The sequence below is a fragment of the Triticum urartu genome, chromosome 1 (genome assembly GCF_003073215.2).
Source record: "Triticum urartu cultivar G1812 chromosome 1, Tu2.1, whole genome shotgun sequence".
NCBI lineage: Eukaryota > Viridiplantae > Streptophyta > Magnoliopsida > Poales > Poaceae > Triticum > Triticum urartu.
Genome location: NC_053022.1, coordinates 121343594 through 121350477, shown reverse-complemented (window position 1 = coordinate 121350477; position 6884 = coordinate 121343594). Strand labels below are relative to the sequence as shown.

Here is a 6884-nt window from a genome sequence, read left to right as displayed (position 1 = left end):
CCCATGAGCTCTACATATGTTTTGTTAAGGGTTTTGCCATCTTTCTAGAGGTGCAACTCATGTATTTTTGTGATGTGTGTGGTGACTAGCACAAGCTTGCAAAGTGGTGCACATGTTAATGCTGATTTCAGGGACTTAGCATCTCCACTAAGTCCTTGGCCTATTTATCTCACTAGATGACCCGTTGCGCCCATGGCACAAAGGCCGAGAGCAAGCCAACTATTGGAAGAGTGTGTGTCAAAATATAGACATAGAAAGAAACATGTGAAAATAAGTACGGATCGATGATAGATAAATGGTTGCTGATGATACATGTTTTCTAAGAAGCTTACTAACGATCATTTACAATGTTATGAGCAAGGCATGTAGATAGACTGCTGATGATACTGTGACACATGTAGAAATCAACTCTTGTGAGAAATTAATTACAAACTTGACTTAATAAGGAGAGAATGAGCAGAAATTGATAACCACTTGATCAATGTATTCAGAGTACATAGCATTTGAAAACCAAAATTTCACTTCATGTTAGCATACCTTTATGTGGGACTGGTCATGTTTGATAGTTATTCAGTAACAATGCAAAATAGGTGGTCGGCCACAAGGATCCAACCTTCCCTCACAAATCACCAAGGTCACATGGGATAAAATTTTGCTCAAGAGCTCTTTCAGCAAGTTGGCCGCTTCAATGAAACACATAGAAATAAAAGGTTGGCTGGCAACACCGCTACTTCAAAAAGTTAAATTCAACCCAAACAGCCATCAAAACTGAAACATGCACTTCATCCATTCATTTAAAACACCAGCCGATAGGAAAAGCTAGCTTCTAATGGTTAGGAAGAACAACTCCATCTATAGGTAAGACAATAAAATGATAGACAAGTTCTTTATCTGTGAACCAGTTGCACTCAACTTGCTAATAATCCGACCAAAATTAAGATACAAAATTTTCTAGTTCGCAAGTATTCCACCTCTATAGCAGCTAAATGCAAAACCTTTTATGAATGCCAATCAAGTCATGTAAATCTTATAAACTTTCTCAAGATTCTTCTCATGTGTATTATAACAAAATTAATAGTGGTCAAATATACTTATAGAGGAGAAACTAAAAAAGAAAGCATAAGTTATCTCTCAGCTTCATGAAGGAAAAGGAGGCCCTCTACATGCCACATGCTATTGACCTACCATCCATAGGCATCCCTTGATCTAAAAGGATAATTCTATTATGTGGAAATATTCATCTAAATATCACCAGAAAGTCCATGGGAATAATCCTAATAATAACCCCATTTGCAAAAAATGTTTTTCTGTTACTACCATTATTGCTTAATTAGTACAATCCTGATAACACGAAAATAGTTGCAACTATACACAAGGCCGAAAAGATTATGAATTGTTTTCTTGCGCCAATGCTGAAAATGCAAGACCTTATCTAAGAATAATAGACATGGTTACATATGCAACTCTTCAACTCTCCGAACAAGGTTAAGATGATCCTTACTGTGACAATTCAGTTTAGGGAAGGGAATTTTTCTACTCACTACACATAAATTATACTTACTTCCTGTAAGAGAAGCGACTACAATATTGCAAAAGCGTCTAAATTATATTATAGCATAACTCATGGCCCTATAAGGAAATGGATAAAAGTTTTCCCAGAGTTACCTAGCTAGCGAACTTAACATGCACATATGGGGTATAATATTTTAGAGTGAATAAAAGTAGCTTAATTGCTAAGTAATAAACATGGGAAACGACTTCTGAAAGAATAAAAGGAGGATTTATGAGTCTACTACTTAATCAATTGAAATGTGAGAAGACCATAATAAATGCTCCCTACATTCCTGAAAAGAAGGAATAAACAAATATATATGCAACATAATCACAAAATACAAAATACACAAATGTATATGGAGCTTAAAAAAACCAAGGTTTGCATTTATCCCGATAACTCTGTTGCCAAACGAAGCAACCAGTAAAGCGGGCCTTTTGAGAATTACCATATCGAAAGTAAGGGTTGTCTACCAATAAAAAGATCACCAGCAATCATCATGCATTGCACTTTTCAGCTAAGCACGTGGATTTGGAAGGCACGAAAATGCAACTCTCTGGACCCGTATGCAAATAAACATTAAATGATTAAGCAAGAGATGGAAACAACATTTTTAGCAGGAGATCATACAATGTACGGAACTCTTGAACATAAGACTGCATCTAGCCTTGCTACTTGCTCTCATTATGAAAGGTAAAACATGGAAATGTATATCTTTTTCAGTAAAAAATAAAGGCAAGGGAACAATATATAGGTAGCCATTTTTATTTTCGAGAAAGGAAGCATAAGAAAAATCTTAATTCAGCGACTTATAATATATAAAGCACAAATCTTGTCATTCGAAACAGCAAAGAGTGCCACATCAACATGACTTTCAATACAAAAGAAAATAACAAAGCAAGAACAACTCCGGCATGGAAAATACACATCCAAGCAGAAACATAAATTCAGAAATAGAACAACTCTTATGCATTTGCTCAGTGTAGGCAAAAAATGGCCGAGTTAGAATAGATCAGCCTTAATGAATATGCTGACCCCAAGCACAGAACTGAAATCAACCCATGGACATTTAATTAAACAGGAGAGTAGCAATCTATTTTAGCAACCTATATGCTACATCATTTGCTGTCTAGCTATCTTTTTCCCTGGCGTTTTGCCTCTCACTCTTCATCTCCCTCTTAATTCCATTCTTCCTTGCATATAACCAATCGTAGCACATGCAAGCAAGGAACAGAACAAATTCAGAAATTGACAGACTTCAAATGCATTGGCTCAGGCTAGACCACACATGCTAACCAATCAAAGCACATCCAGCTAGAAGTTTAGCACACGATGCACCAGATAGAACAGATAAACTGTACATAGACACCCTAAACACATAAATGAAACGGACAAACTTAAGCGCAGTCAATCATTATACATCACAGGAGCAAAAGAAAATAGAACCGGAAGAGGAATCACAAACCTTTGCACTGAGAAGCTTGAGCCAACAAGACAGTGCAAGAGCGACAAGATTTGCAGCACAAACATAAAGACTTTAGGAAGAAGTACATATAGATGAACTGAAATGTAGAACAAAAGGAAATCAGAAAACTGAAAAGGAATCAGAGATTTATGAAAGATAAAAGAAAAAGCAAGCATGTTTAAAAACAATAAGCAAGTGGTGTATAGGTCTGACTGTATTTTTTAACCTACATATTTATTTAACTATCACTTGCTGCATATATTTCTTTTAATGCACTAACTCGAGAGAGTCTTGTAGTTTACTGGGAATTAGCAAAAGCTAAGAAAACAGGCCATACTATACAAGCACGGGCACAAACCAATGGCCTACAAGCACCTAATCAACCAGGAAGAAGACGGTGTATGCATAGGACTAAACCAGCAGGACAATCATAAAGAAAGAAAGTTGTTTTCCTGACGAGATCTGAAGAAAAATCCCATACATAGTACAACAAGTATGGTAGATGAACCAAAAAAACAAATAGACAGGGAAGCTGGTCGCACAAACGCACGGGTTCATAGGCTGCTCATCAAGCACTAATCAACCAAGCGAATCAGAACAGATCCAACCTTGTTGGTTAACGACACAGACGTCCCACGAACCAACAAAGAACCTACACGGCAAGGAAACATGAATCACAGAATGGTTGAGCTCACAGATATTTTATCAAACATGAGAAAATAAACAGAGGATGAAGTCGGCAAGAACGAGTTCATGTAGTAGGCCAAAAGCATCTTTTTGTGCTAACTGTAGAAAAAAGATTCTTATGAAGATATTGTAGTGGTGGGTGTTTTCACTTTTCAGTAAATAGAATGCATGCAATAATCATGACACCACTAAATACAGTAATCTGTAATGCGTGAATCTAACGACCTGAAATAATAATGAGAGAAGAAAAGACAACATTCCACTACTGATATCAACCAATGACTAGAATGAGCAGGTTTAGGTTACACTAAAATGCAGACATTTCTTACTAACAAAAGAATGATCCAACAGATAAAAAGAGTAATTCCAAAAAAGTAAGGCAAGTTTGAGGCTAGACATTCATATTGGTGGAATCAGAGCCCAGCTCGCTGAGCACCATCTTGTAAATTGTGTCGACCCATTTCCTCATAACTGAAGTCCGAAGAAGTGCCAGCCAATCCTAAATCACTCCCAAAATCATAACTTGGGGAAAAGTGGCAACAGACCATTCATTGAACCGTGTTATAGGGATGTATGGTTACATGAAACCATCCAGTCATGGTCCTATGTGCTCATCTACATACAACCTAAGAAAAAACAGAGGGAACAGAAAGACTTCAGGAAGATGTACATATAGATGAACTAAAATGCATTGGGTCATCCCAAAACACATGAAAGCACATACAAGTAGAAATGCAGCAAAGGACGCCCAATGTAGAATAAGTGGGCTCTTCCTAGACCACATATCAAATAACCACCACATGACACCCAAGTAAAAATCCAGGGGATGCCGAAGGCATAATAAACAAACTCTAACCGATCTAGCAAGTCCAGGCATGACACAGGAATCAGCCGCTGCAATCAAACGTATATGCAAGATTTAGGAAAAAATGATGTCATTGCTTCTGACTCGGAACTGAACCAAGAAAGGCACCTGAACACCATGCCAGAATCCGGAGGGAAGCATGGCCTAGCTGCGAACCGGGCTGACCACCTAGAGTCATGGTAACACACCAAGATGTAAATAAGAGCACATCCTCGTTTGATATGCAGGCAAAGATCACACATCCGGTGTTTATATGTAAACAAAGATCACGTACACAGCGAGGTTGCGCAAACCAACGAATCAGCTCACATCACTTTGAGTAGACAAAAGCTCAGAAGAGAGGCTGTCCAACCTTGATGGCTCACGACATGGAGGACCCAAGAACCAACAGAGAAGGTAAACCCGCCTGCAACAAGAAGGAAAAGAGAGAGCAAACAGCATACCAGCTCATAGAAGTTTCATCAAACAGGCCAGGAGCATCGTAACTGAAGAAACCTCACCTTGGTATGATAACAATGAGTAGCAGAATGGAAGGAACAATACCAAATCAAACAAATGAGAGCAGCCCCGGTGATCTGAAAGAAAGAGAAGAAAAGGAAAGTGAAGAATCAAATCGCACATGTAGCAAAAACAGGAAAGCTGGGTCAGTTTCGTGAAAAAGAAGGACCTGCGCCGGAAGGGGAGAGGGAGGCAAACTCGGGGTGAGAAGGACGGCGCCGAGCGCACTAACAACGTGCCCTGGCCGGCGGCACCGCCTCACAAGGTCCAGCCCGCTCCTTCACCCTCTCTCGGGACTCCTCCCTCTTCCCTGCAGCTCGAGCCAAGCGCGACGGGCTGGCTTCTTCTTGCCCTCGTCGCTTGCCTGCCTCCCTGCTCTTTCACCCCACGAACGACCTCGTCTAGCTGCTGCCGATCTAGAACCAGGTGAAGCGCGACGACCTCAGGCAGGATTTGGAGAGCATGGAGGAAGAAGGCGATGTAGAGGGGAAAGAGAAGGGTAGCCAGTGGTGAGGCGGCGACCGACCGGCGGCACCTCCTGGCTCGCTCCCTCCTCGATCTATCCTCTGCAATGGCTGCTCGCTCCATCGATCTCTCATCCTCGTCGTCATCGATCCGCTCCTCCCCTACCGCTGAACTCCGACGCGGGGCAGAACGGGGGCTTCTTGGGGCCAAGAAGGAGTCCGGCCGGGTGGCTCTGATGAGATGAGGAGAGCGGGGGGAAGGCGGCGGCTGCACAGGGAAACGTGGGGAGTGGAAAGAGGGGAAGCAGGGACGTGGGGCTCGAGGAGAGCGACGATTGGTTGATAGGGTTTCACCGACCCAGCCCACGTTGCCCACGGCCACCACGGTTAAACGTTTTCTCACGTAAGACACACGCGACCCAGAGACGGGACGCTGCCTGCAAAGTTGGGCCCGCAAGAAAGGAGGCCCATCCGTCATCCAGCTAAGCACGAAAAAACAATGTACAGATAGACAAATGGTGGGATGTTTGACAGCGCTGTAAAAACCAGCCAGCGAGGCAGAACATGCGAGCCGGATCGCTCGCATGCCGCGGACGCGCTGGAATGCCGGGTTGAGTAGTGTGATTTATATATTCAATATGGCCATATGTTCATGTTGTTTCTTAGTGATCTGTGCCTTTATTGAGGATGATCAGTAAGGATAATTTGTTAATCTTGTAGTGATCTATACATCCATGTCTTTGTTTGCAATTATGGAGTACTCTAGCTTGAGTCAATCGAGCTCTACTTTTGTCATTTCATGAATTTGGGCAGATTGTCTACTTTTAGCGATTTTGCCGAGGATGTTGTAGTTGATCCGTGCATGTTATGTTATTATTCTTGCCATGTCTAGCTTGTATAATGTGTATTCTTGATGGGTGTATGCTTAGATTGTCATGACTTGCTTTGTAGTGAGTGTATCGAACTTGTAAATATGCCTACTTGATATCTGATTTTGCATGCTCCAGTTTTCCACTAAGTATGTAACCTGATTATGTTTTTGCCATGTTCACATGCTTGCAAATGTATTTTCTGATCCCTTTTGGCTCAAAGTCACTAAGGGACTTTTGTTAAGCTATTTTAGTAGCTCCATGCCATGCTTTACTTTGCCATGTTCAGGTCCTGTAGCATATTGTTTTCTTGCTCCAAAGAGTGCTATCTGATCTGAAATTCCAGACAAGTGTTAATTTCACTAAGTCTGAAATCTGTTTACCGTTTTCATTTTTGCCATGCTTGTTTGAACCTGTTAATGGATGAATTATCCGTAGCTCAGTGTTCATCTTTTGTTAAGCTTTTTGAGTGGATCCCTGCCAT

General features: G+C 41.1%; 1 long non-coding RNA gene across 18 annotated transcripts; it reads right to left on the bottom strand.

Annotated features, from left to right (window-relative positions):
- Nucleotides 1-2498: 2498 nt before the first annotated feature.
- LOC125551252 lies at nucleotides 2499-5878 on the bottom strand. 18 transcript variants are annotated; one of them, XR_007302375.1, is made up of 5 exons: nucleotides 5237-5877; nucleotides 4844-5144; nucleotides 3568-4737; nucleotides 3018-3114; nucleotides 2499-2922 (listed from the first exon to the last, which is right to left on the bottom strand). It is a non-coding gene; the product is annotated as an uncharacterized LOC125551252 (long non-coding RNA). The 18 variants fall into 18 exon arrangements; XR_007302383.1 differs by having other exon boundaries at nucleotides 2499-2907; XR_007302379.1 differs by having other exon boundaries at nucleotides 3626-4737; nucleotides 5237-5876.
- Between the last annotated feature and the right edge of the window lie 1006 nt (nucleotides 5879-6884).